This window comes from Dipodomys spectabilis, unplaced genomic scaffold (genome assembly GCF_019054845.1).
Source record: "Dipodomys spectabilis isolate Male_0828 unplaced genomic scaffold, ASM1905484v1 ptg000054l, whole genome shotgun sequence".
Lineage (NCBI taxonomy): Eukaryota > Metazoa > Chordata > Mammalia > Rodentia > Heteromyidae > Dipodomys > Dipodomys spectabilis.
In genome coordinates this window covers 40101246-40113793 of record NW_024870731.1, presented here as the reverse complement: position 1 = coordinate 40113793, position 12548 = coordinate 40101246, and positions in this window count along the sequence as shown.

Sequence of the window (12548 nt, the reverse complement as noted above, 5' to 3'; positions counted from 1 at the left end):
CAGTCATGGACAGGTAGCCTTCTGTCTGTGGTTGACGGTGGGCATGAGGGAATCCGATGCTGGCTGGGGACAGATCGGATCCGATTATAGAAATCTGAAAAGCCTCCCTGGCTCTGAGCATCTGTTTTTTTTTTTTCTTTTTTCATTCCCCCAGCTTGGCTCAGAGAATGTTTTCTCAAAGAAAGATCCACACAGCGCAGCGCCCCCCCTCAGCTACACCATGCCCCCCCGTTTGCACCAAAGCCTGTCTCTGTAGATGCAGCAAATGGTCCACAAAGGGATGGGATTTGTCTCGACAGACACGTGTTTATCCAGATCAATCAGGGGAAATGATTATTATTATTTGCAATGCTCCCCAAACAGGGTTTTGCAGCTAATAAGGATTTGAGGCTGTGCAGCCCAAATGACAAGAACTGTGAAAAGAGCTGAGAAAGCTGTTTGCCAGATTGTCTCTTGGGAAGAGTGCTGAATGCTTTGGAAGAAATGCTGGGAGGGCCCTGGGATGGGAGGGCAGGCTGCTCTCCAGACGGCTTGGCGTAATTAAGGAGGGTGAAGTTCAAAGTGGAGGAGGGAGCAGCAGAACGAAGCCCTCTGTGGAAGATGGGCAGCAGAGAGGGGTCTAAGGACATCAGAAAGGGAGCTAACAGGGGTTGGGGGGGGAGGATCCAGAGTCCTAGCCATGAACGCTTCAGACACGTTGTAGAAACTACTAAGAAACCCCCAAGTGTGTGTGTGTGTGTGTGTGTGTGTGTGTGTTTTGATCTGTTCTACTTAAAATTTCTGATCTGCCTTGAACCTTCTCTACTTTGGTCCATGCCTTATCTGGAAGGCTATCTTCACAGATATCCCATATTCTCTGGCTTCCTTTGGCTTTGACCAATGAGAAGCTTCCTTTCACTTTGACCAATGAGAAGCCTCCATTGGCTTTGGCCAATGAGGGGCTTCAGTTGGGTTTGGCTGACACAGTTCCAGGTGTGGTTAATGGAGAAGGCTGCACACTGGATGTCTGTGTGTTCCTGTTCCCCAATTCCTCTGGTGAAATCCTAAACTCTGGTAGTTTGGTATTAGCAAATGGAGCGTTTAGGAGTAATTTGGTGATGAGGGTGAGGACCAGTGCCCTGCATAGAGTTTGGGAAGGCCTCTTTTCAAGGCCTTGACTCCACCCACAGGTCCTGGCCACATCCTGACATCCTGCCTCCATGGATGTTAAAGAGGAGTCCAGTCTTCATTATGGGCAGAAGACGGAGGTGACAATGGCACATGATGGTGGTGACGATGCAGGGTGATAATGAGGGGGACAGTGATGAGCGAGGAAACTCCTGCTGGTGGCGCTGATGGTCACAAGGATTAGGGATGGGGTTGGTAAGTGGAATCAGAGAAACAACGTCAATGACGGTTTCTAGAATTTCCAGCTAGGTGATTAGGGAGCCCATATAAAAAAGAAGTGAGATGCCCATTGTCCTGTGCTGTTGCCGCTCCGGTTCCAGTGGGCCATGGTTGCTGCTCCATCGGCGCTGACCCAACCTGGGTACAACCTCTGAATCTGGGACGGCTCTAGGCTAGGCCCTGTGAGCTCAAGAGCTCTGTGTTAAGTCTGTCTCTAGTTCTTACCCCTGGGCAGAGTATCTGGGCTATGTTTACTTAATGCTCTTTGTCCTGTTGGGTGTATGTGGCTAGAGGACTGGAAACGAGAAAGATCAAGCCAGGAGCAATAGGCCCCCCACACCTGACATCTGACGTCTCTTTGGTTAGGGGGAAATAAAAAAGAACACAGGCTGGCCTTCGAGATGGTCGGCACTGAAGATGTGCTGGCTGCGAGGTTATCTCTCCCTGACAGACCCGTCAAGCTTGGAGGGGAATATGGAAAATGTAGCTGATTCCGGGTTCCCATGCCGCTGAGGACCAGGCCCCGGATGGCCCGTGGCTCCCTCATGGTGCACGGTGAGAAGTCCTGCCTCAGTTGACAGGCTGTGGTGTCACACGCTAAGTGTCTCCGATCCAGGGCCTGGGCAAACGGACATTGACAGGTGACCCAGGTAAAAATTAGCTCCTGGCTCATCAGCTTGGCTTCTGTGGGCAGGCGCACAGGGCTGCTATTTCGGGATGTGTCTGAGCAGCTGGGCCTGGGCCGACTCCTCTCAGGGACGCTTGAGTCACACGGGCAGATGTGTGCGGGGTGTCACCATGGTGCAGGTGCAGCAGCCCCAGCTCCAGAGGCCACCAGGCAGGCAGTGAGGGGAGCGGGAGCCCCTCCATTTCTAGGAGCCTCAGCAGAGGGACCCCTTCCCTGGGAAAGAGGCAAAATCAGCCCACTGTTCTGGAAGGTTCCTGGGAAGACAGAGGCGCAGCCTGTCTGCAGCAGTGCTCATGAGCACGCTCTCCCCCTCCCTGCCCTGTGTGGTGGCAGTACGCTCACCGGGGCCTCCGGGAAGACTCAGCAACACGACTGGAGTGCTGGGCACCGTGGCGGGCCTCTGCGAAACAGCCCTGACCTGCAAGACTTCTCCACCTACCTCGGCAGGGATGCTCAAGAGAGCCACCGCATGTCCGTTCCCCGCCCCCGCCCCCATCTCCAATCATCAAAAATGGCAAACGCATGCAAGAACAGAGCCCACCTCCCACCCCACCTCCATCCGGTTCAACATAGATCAAGACCGTGCACGGTTGAGCTTGCGCCATCTGTGATCACCAGCTGTATTAAAGTGGGTTGATTGGTCCAGGGATTCACACATTCACTCATTTGGGATCAGCTTCCTCTCTTACTGGGTCTCCATCTTTTCTCCTGTGTCCCCTCACTTGCAATCACCCCAACAGGGGCATTTGGGATGAGGTGTTAGGAGCCCCTGAACTCTGGGTACTGTCTGCTTAGTGAACTCCCTTCAAGTGCTCAGAGACTGTACATTTTCTTCCTCTTTAGGAATTTCTGTTCTCAGCAATTGTGATCTATAGAGAGGCAAGAAATGGGAAATTGTGGGGTGCACAGGCCTCCTGGGTGCTTCTCAGCCCATGGGGCTGCTGTGTCTAAGACTTTGACTCTAGGTGGGAGAGGACCTAAGCACTAGCCTCAGTTTTGCAATTGCTCTGTGAACCTGGCCAACTCACTTAACCTCTCTGGTCTCCAGAGTCCTTCCAAAAGAAATGTGTTCACTTACCATTGCCCACCTTCCTTTCCTTTCCTTCTATCCTTCCTTCCTCCCTCCCATCCTTTCTCTCTCTTTCTCTCTCTCTCATTCTCTCTCTCTCTTTCTCCTTCTCTCTCTCTTTCACACACACACACACACACACATACACACACACACTTTGGCATTAGGGTTTGAATTCTAGGCCTCGAGATCTCCCTTTCCACTCAAGAATGGTGCTCTACCACTTGTGCCACACCTCCACCTCTATCTTTTTGCTAGTTAATTAAAAGTAAGAGTCTCATGGATTTTCTTGCCTAGGCTGGTTTTGTCCCCTGATCCTCAGATCTAAGTCTCCTCAATAGCTAGGATTACAGGCTTTACATTGGTACCTGGCTTACTACTGACTTCGTTTCTCTCCATTAGAATGGAGACTACTGCCTCACCTACAGTAGACAACTGCTGTTGGACAGAAGTCCTAGTGCAGGAGGTCCCACGGTCAGACCTTGATGAGAGCTGCCTACTACCTCCTCCTAAGGGTTGGATGTCATCTCAGACTTTGTCTGATTGAGAAAGAGCTCCAGCCGCTTCAGCGGAGGGAGAGGTGGGCAGGGAGGGTGGAGGCCACAGTGCCATGTCCTTGAGTGTCTCCTTTCTGGGTGCCAGCCTGGGACCCAGTACTCAGCTCTATTTTGGTCACCAGTTGGCATGAATGGCTTTGCCGAGGCTCAGGCTCTCAGGGACAAAGGTCCAGAATCTGCTGTAAGAATGGTAATTTGAGGAAACTTGGCCCCAGTCTGCAGGGCTTCGGTGTTCTTTGGGATGAGCCTAGTGCTGATATCATAGACTCAATGCGTATGGCCCTTGTCTCTGGGTGCTAGCTGTGGGAGGTTTGCAGGCTAATTTAGGGCACACTGAGCTTCTGTTTTCAGCCAGAGAATTAGAGAAAAGGGTGTCTTGAGATCCCTGCAGGTGGTAGAGATCTCTGCTTCCTGAGGCCTCCGGAATCACAGCTCAGTGTCTAGAGGTGCCAGGCCTCTGAGGGCTCCCTTGGCCTGTGTCCAGCCTAGGAGTCCTTAGAGGTGGTCATCTGCTCTGTGGACTTCAAGACTCATTCCACTTTCCCTGGAAGGGCCACACTGTGTAGCCAATGTCCGCTTCCCAGGTTGACTTCCACCCATGAAAAAGTAGAGCTGGACTCTGTCCTGATGGATGACCTTCAAGTGAACTCATTTCACCTTGAGACTCAAGCTTCCATTGAATGGGGGGCAGAATTTTCCAGGGACCAATCAAGCACCTGTCAGGGTGGTGCAGAGGTGGGGCTCTGGGCCTGGAGCCCGGTAAACTAGGGGCTGCAGTGTATTCCAGTGGGAGCTCAGGCTCCAATCCCAGGCATTCCTGGGCAACTTCCACTAGCTGAGTGGCCTCCGGCTTCTTCACCTCCCTGGGCCTCAGTCTTCCACATCTATGAAATGGTGTGCGTGTGCTGGTTGAACTCAGGGCCTGGGCGCTGTCCCTGAACTTCAGTTGTTCAAGGCTGGTGTTCTACCACTTGAACCGCAGCTCCTTTTCTGACTTTTTGGTTTAATTGGAGATTAATTTAATTGGAGTCTCACAGACTTTCCTGCCTAGGCTGGCTTTGAACCGTGATCCTCAGTTCTCAGCCTCCTGAGTAGCTAGGCGTGAGTCATGGCGCACGCGCAGAGCAGCGCAGTGACGTCACACGAAGGCGCCTGGCTCTGCGGGAGGGAAGCCAACGGTGGCGAGCACGACCCGCGTAGGCTGACTTGGGTGCTTGGGTTATGGCTTCAAGATGGCTCCCAGGCCGGGCTGCGCACGCTCGGCCTTTCTTGGCCATTAGGTCGGTTTGTCAGGAAGCGTTTTCTGCGGGCGGGGGGTGGGGGAGGCAGCTACAGCTCACAGTCAGCATCCGGGCCTCTGTGCGGTTGGGCGGAGCTCGGTGGCTGGGCTGAGGCCGCGCAGTGAGACGCAGCTCGGAGCTGAGCCGCAGGCGCATGCGCGCGCCCGGCTGCTGTCCCGCGCTGGGAGCAGACAAGATTCCCGTTCCTCCCACCTCCCGCCCCAGCTTTCCAAGCCAAGACTGTGAGAACCGGGCCGGAGGAGAGGCCTGCGCAGGGCGGAGAGGCCCGCGGAGAGCGCAGAGGCCTATGGTAAGGAAGAAAAGGACAACAAAAACCCCACTTGCCCAGTGGGAGGTTGCAGCTGCTCCTAGTTCGAAGGTAACCCAGGGCAGCGCAGTTGCAGACCAACGAATAAAACGCCTTTGTCACCTTTAACGGTGCCTCCGTGGATTTTCTTGCTCTCAGGTCATTACAAGACCAGAGCCATGTGATCCCCACGCTGGCCCCTGTCCCCCGTATTGCGCTCCTGGCCAGCCTGGGGCCAGCAGGGTCCAAGGCAGTCGGATCTGTGTCTGACCCTCGTTTCTCTTCCAGGCAGGTCTCGCTCCTTCCCTTGCACCCGAGTGAGTGCTGTGTCCTGCTTCCTTATGGTTCCCAACTCTGCATTCCCACCCCACACAGCTGGCCCAGGCCACACAGCCACCTTGAAGTAAGTCCACTTTTCATCTATTTATAGAACTGTGTGGCCCTCAGACCCAGCGCCATGACGGCTGGCCTGGCAGCCGCAGGAAACTTTCTTTTCCCTCTTCCCTTTTATTCTCAAAAGACTTAAAAGACATTATTCTCATAAGCAATATGCAAACTGAATCTCATTACAAAAGACGTTAGGAAGGCGGGAGATATGGAAGAATGCATAGAATGAAATACTGGGATTCTTCTTTATTCAATTCTGACTGTTGGTTGGTTTCATTTCAATCATTTGTCTCTTCATTTATGACATTATCTGTGTTCATACAAATATAATGAATATGTGTCTGTTATGAAGAGTCTAACTTCCCCCAAAATGAAGTTTGGTCTTTGCCCTCGACTCTTGGAGGTATTCTTAGCCTGGTTTGTTAGTCTAACAATGTGATTTTGGATGAAGCACCAATAGAGTGATTTAGGGTGGGCTTTTTGAAAGGTCCTGCTGTCCCATTTGGCTTAGATATTAGATCACTTACATGGGAAAAGCCCATCCATCCGTCTGTCCATCCATCCTTCTTGTGTATATAATGGGAGCCCAATAAACATTGTGAACACTGAGAGCACCCTGTGGCTGATACTCTGCATATTTTCATATGAGGATGTTAGGAGGGTCAAGTCCAGGCATTCTTAAGGAGAGAATGATGGGATCCTAAGAGACTTTCATTTGAGATTTTACCTTTATTCTGTCCTATCAATTTCTTCTCCTGGCTGATGTGTATACATTCTTTTTTGGTGCTGGTCCTGGGGCTGGAATTCAGAGCCTGGGTGCTGTCCCTGAGTTTTTGTGCTTAAAGGATAGTATTCCACTACTCGAGCCACAGTTCCACTTCTGTTTTTTTGTTTTTTGTTTTTGTTTTTGGTGGTTCAACAGAGGTAAGAGTCTCACAGATTTTCCTGTCTGGCTAGAACTGTGAACCTCAGATCTTGGCCTCCTGACTAGCTAGAATTATAGGTATGAGCCATTGGCGCCTGGCTCCCGGCTGCTTTTCATCTCTCACCATTGTCAGTAATAGACTGGGCTGCAAGCATTGGAGGCTTCAGTGTGGTCTTTCAGGTGTAGCAGTGAACCTGTGACTGTAGTTGTTAGAAGTAAAGGTGGCTTTGGGGCTGTACCTTTGGTCTTGATATGATAGTAATGTGTGGATTTTACCTCTGTGCACTTGGTTACACATTTAAACCATGGAACTGGGAGCTCTACCCGTGGGTTCTGGACCCCAATGGCCTCTCATGTAAAGTGGGAGTTGAGCACGGTGTCTGCCTCTGGAGCAGCAGAGAATGAGTGGCCCCTAGAGCAGGGCCTGCTTGGTCTCTGGGCCACAGAACTGATGATTGGGACCTCTGACACCAGCTTCTGAAACACAGCTGCCCCATGAAAAGGTTCCACGTTGCAGTGTTGACAGTTCAGAAGCTTAGTGCCAGGGCATGATCCACTAATATTGAGATTTGATAACAAGAGTCCTGTGCTAGAGCATTGGGGTAGATTTCCCTCAGTAGTGGGAGGTGGCATGAAGTGGGGACTAAGGAGCAGGAACTCTGTGGGCAGCTATGATTACAGCCTGGGGCAAGGGGAGTGAGCAGGCAGATCCCTGGAGGTTGGTGGGACCCAACCTTCTCAATTGTCAGTGGGATAAGGACATTTAGGTGTTTACCTGGGCTCCAATAAGTTTTCCTTGCTGGCCATTAATGAAGATGTTCCAACTGTGTTATAGGGAGCACTGTGCCCTGAGCCCACCGTCAGCTTTGAGCAGCTAGCGATTCTCTTCAAAGCATAATAGGGGTGATTTCATGGGCATTCATTGGAACGGAGCTTGAATGCCCACGGCCTGGTTCTTTTTTTTTTTTTTTTGGGTCCGGTCATGGGGCCTAAACTCTGGCCTGGGCGCTGTCCCTCAGCTCTTCAGCTCAAGGCTGGCACTCTACCACTTGAGCCACAGCACCACTTCCGGCTTTTTTCTTTTTGCTTATGTGGTGCTGAGGAATCGAATCCAGAGCCTCAGGCATGCAAGGCAAGCGCTCTACCACTGAGCCACCTTCCCAGCCCTACGGCCTGGTTCTTATGTTCAGCACAGAACACAGCCTCCACCCCCCAGATGAGGCCCTTACTTGGGGCGAGCTTGCCTCCTTCCCTCCTCTGAATGTGGGGAATAGCCTAATTTCTCAGAGCTAGCTGGCAGAGTAAAGAAGAGAACCAAATTCCTCATAGGATGATGGCTAAGTAGCATGCTCAGACCCTTTTCAGAGCTTGTTCCCTGCCTAGCCAATGTGATGTGAATCGGTCCCCTTTGTCCTCTGTGAAAGGTGACCTGGGAACTGAGGAGTTCTGGGCACAAAACGCTGCTGCATCTTTTTGGATGGTTAAGTGAAACAGACGGGTTGGGAGTGGTGGCTCATGTTTATAATCTCGCCTACTTGGAAGGAAGAGATTATGGAGGATCACAGTTCATGATAAACCTTGAACCAAAAAAGTTAGAGACCTCATCTCAATCATAAACTAGGCGTGGTAGCATGTGTCTGCCATGCCAGCTATAGTAGAGTCCTTGGGCAGAAGGACCAAGTCCAAGGCTATCCTTGGGCAGCACTTCAAAACCATACGTGGAAAAAAACACCCAGCTAACTAAAGGACACAAAAGAGCTGGGGCCATGGCTCACGTGATAGAGCCTGCCAGTGCCTGACACCTTGCTCAGGCCACAGGAAGTGCTAGGTAGATGCTTGGTGAATGAATGAATGATTAAAAGAGCCAATGAGGGAGTATTTGGGAGGCAAACCATGAAGTGTGCAATATGTGCAGTGGGGTCAAAGGCCGCATGAATCCCATGATTGGTAGGGAATGAGAAGAGCATCTAGAGGAATCACTGAGGGCTTCCTAGAAGAGGGAGCACCGCACAGGCAGCAGCGGGAAGGCAGTTCAGAAAGCTCAGCACTTGCAATTGTGCCTCAAGATATCCCCTCCCCCTCCCCTGCAGTCGGGCCACACCGGCACTGCCCTGAGCAGACAGGCGTCTTCCTACTTGGCCTGGCGCTGGGGCCAGGGCCTGACATGGCCCTGAGAATGGCTGCCTGCTGGAGGGCTCCTCCTCCATCTTATCAGCTGGAGACGAATGCCACCCAGCGCCAGCGCTCCTGACAACGCAGACCGAAATGCTCCCTTGTAGGGCAGACAGAGCCCTGTGATGTCTGCTAATTACATTTCATCATTCCTATACTAGATGACGTGCCAGAACCCAGGCCAGCAGAATCTAACAGATTGGGATCATTAGTTGTTTGTGTCATTCTCCTATTTTAAAATTTTCCATATTTGAACGTGTGGAAGTCCATCCTTTCTGTGTATTCAACTTCTCCCATGAAACAGTCCTCGTCCGTCTCCAACATCGTTCACTGCTCAACACAACACAAGCCACCAGAAACCTCCAGATGTAGAGGAAACCTTCCAGCACAAAATGCCCTTTTATTTAGGCTCTTTAAAAACGCTAGTCTTACTGGTTAGTAATTTAAAAAAGTTATCAAGACTGATGAGATTTTGAGTGGCCTGGTGGTGACCGTTAGATGAGCTTTGAAACTTGGCTCCTCCCTGGGCTGTGGCTATCAGCCTCCCCCTGTGAGCCTCCTCCCGTCCTGAGCCACAGTCACCAGCAGGTGATGCCAGTGGATGGGTTAACCTGAAAATTTGGCAAACTGAGGTACTGGGCCTTGGACTCAGGGCCCTGTACTTAGTTAGTTTGCTGGCTCTGCTGGCATGCTGCCATTTGAGCCTCCAGCCCCAGGGCCTCTATTTGATCAAGATTCTGGTTTTCACGTCTTTGGCATGTGGCTGAGTTTCCAAATCCTTCTGACTCTGAGCTTGGTGGACCAACCCATGACCAAGGTTTACCAGGGCAAGTGTGCCAGAACTCCGCTTCAGAACTTGGTCAAGGATTGGGCATGACTCTTGCTGGCAATCTCTGGAAGGCTCCTTCCTTTTCCCTCTTCCTCCTTCCCTTTTCCTCTTCCTCAAATCCACAGTCTTGCTATGCAGCCCAGCTAGCCTCAAACTTGTGACCCTCTTGCCTTAGCCTTCTGAGTTCTAGACATCCCTTCAATATTGGCCATCCGGGCTCCAGGGGGTGTGCCCTGACGTGGACAGCCATGTTTGTCCTTCTCTGGGTGACTGTGACAGTGAAGCCAGAGTAGAGGAAATCAGAAGTGACAGGTGGAGGAAAGAATCTCTGTTTTAACTTATGATTTCAACTACTGGATCTCCTTGTTCCTGAAGCTGGCCCTTCTCTTGAACTCTGACAAAAAAGTAGCCTCTAGAATGTAGATTTCCCTTAAGATGGCTGGGCACAGGAGCTCTTGCCTATAACCCCATCTGCTTGGGAGGTGGAGATTGGTAGACCACTGTTCAAAGCCAGTTTAGGCAGATGTCGGTGAGATGGTTTGGGTGATGCCTGTAATCCCTGCTATATGGGACATTAAATAGGAGGATAACGGTCTGGGCTTACCTGGACAAAGATATGAAACTCTGCAGGAAAAATGACTAAAGTGAAAAGGGCTAGAAGTGTCACACAGGTGGTAGAGTGCCTGCCTACAAAGTTGCAGGTCCTGAGTTCATATTCCAGTACTGCCAACAACAGCAACAAAATGGGAGACAAAGTAACTACATGGTTCTGCCAGCTCTGTGGAATTCAGGAGTAATAGGATTTAGGTCAGCAACAGTCTTTCTTCTCGTGTGTGTGTGTGTGTGTGTGTGTGTGTGTGTGTGTGTGTGTGTGTGTGTGTGTGTGTACGTACACATGTGTGCACATGCATATGTGTCCTGAGGCTGGAGCACAGGGCCTAGATGCTGTTTCTGAGGTTTTGTGCTCAAGGCTAGTGCTCTAATACTTTGAGCCACAAGTTGTAGATTTTTTTGGTGGTTAATTGGAGATGTAAGTTTCATAGACTTTCCTGCCTGGGCTGGCTTTGAATTGCAATCCTCAGATCTTAGCCTCTTGAGTAGCTAGGATTACAGGTGTGAGATACTGGCGCCTGGCTTCTTGCAACTTTTAGAGGTTTGAAACTCTATGACAAGAAAAGCAAAACAGGGCTAATTCCTCCAGAGCCTCGCCATTCACTAAGGAGAAACATTGCTCTAAGACATGGCTGGTGGAGATGCCATGGTGGCATTGAGCCCTTTCTTTCCAGCTAAGGAGGCTGTGAGGGGGAGGCAGGCACTGGAGGCCAGCTGAGACCATGGTTTGCATTTGGAAATCCTTCTTTGTGGTCTTGGCATTCAGGATGCTAGAGCTGTTAGCGGAGTGAACAGCCATGGTCCTGGGGCTGGCCAGGCCTCAGAGAAGTGTGAGGAATATAAAGAGATGAGATTTCTCCAAACTGCAAGTGGATTCAAATGCATCCCTTCCCCCCCCCCCCCACAAATAGATGCAACTATAATTTGTTCAGTGGAATTAACAAAGGAAGGTCACAGGGGAGCATTTTACAAACCTAGGTATTGTGGCACAATAAAAGTTATATGGTGTCTGTGAGCCTGGGTGTTGGGAGTGGGGTTAGGGGACCTAAAATGCCCCTGGGCCTCAGCCAGGGGGTCTCTGCAGAGATTGGGTGTCTCAGGCTGACATGGGGATGAAGTAACACAAGAGGTAACACTAACTTTTCTTTCTTTTGTCATTTCTGAGGCTTGAACTCAGGGCCTTCCACTTGCTAGGCAGGTACTTGAGCTAGGTAGGACCTCAGTGTTTTTTACTTTGCTTTTTATTTTTCCATAGGGTCTCATGATTTTGCCTGGGGCTAGCCTCTCACTGCAGTTCTTGTACTTATGCCTCCTGCTTACGTACAGATATGTGCGATCATGTGTGGCTTCTTTGAGGAGGTGAGGTCTGGACTGGCCTTGACCACCATTATTCCTGTTTCTGCCTCTGAGGTAGACTTCGTGGCATTTTAAAGGCGTGCCTTTCCCAGTCCGGTGAAAGCTCCCCTCCGGTCTTGTGCTGCACAGAAGAGGCAGAGACGGCACTGAACCAGGGCCCTGCAGGTGGTTCACTGGATTCTAAAAGGTGAGCAGGAAGGAAGATGGTCTGTGGCCAGGAAAATTAAGAAGTATGCAGGAGCCTGGTGCTGGTGGCTCATGCCTATAATCCTAGCTGCCTAGGTGACTGAGAGTTGAGGATGGCTGTTTGAAGCCAGCCCTGGCGGGAAAGTCTGTTAGACTTTTATCACCAATAAACTACTCAGAAAAAGCCAGAAGTGGCATAGTGGCTCAAGTGGTAGACTGCTAGCCTTGAGCACAAAGAGGCTCAGGGACAGCGCTCAGGCCCTAAGGTCGAGTCCTGCTTTCAGCTCCCACTGTCCATGGGCTCTATTCATCTCTGTGTCTCCAATACCAATGAGTAGGTGTTAAATGAACAGGCACAGGCCTTTACATGAGCATCTTTAACCATTGTTTCTTCCCTCTTTGCTGACTCAGTCTCTTGACCGCTCAGATCCCAGTTCTACAGTCACGTTTCTAGGGCACCTCTCTTGAGATTCCTAAGTTCAATCTCTCCTCTATGAACCTCCCATTTCTAGCCTCACAGTGGCTGTCATCCATTGGCTTGTGAGAATATTTTTCTGAGGCTCATCTCTCCAGTAAAGGCAGTGGTCATTGTTCTTTGGGGCATACTGTGCCCCCTGGATTCAGACATTAAAATCTTGTCTCTGAGAAGTGGGGATGACAGGGAAACTGAGTCAGGCTGGGAGGCAGGAGGCAGAGGGATCACATCAATCTCATAAAATACACAGATGGATGGGAGACTGGGTTGAGGGACAGAGAGAATGAAATCTGGCAGAACAAGTCAATGCGAGAAAGTT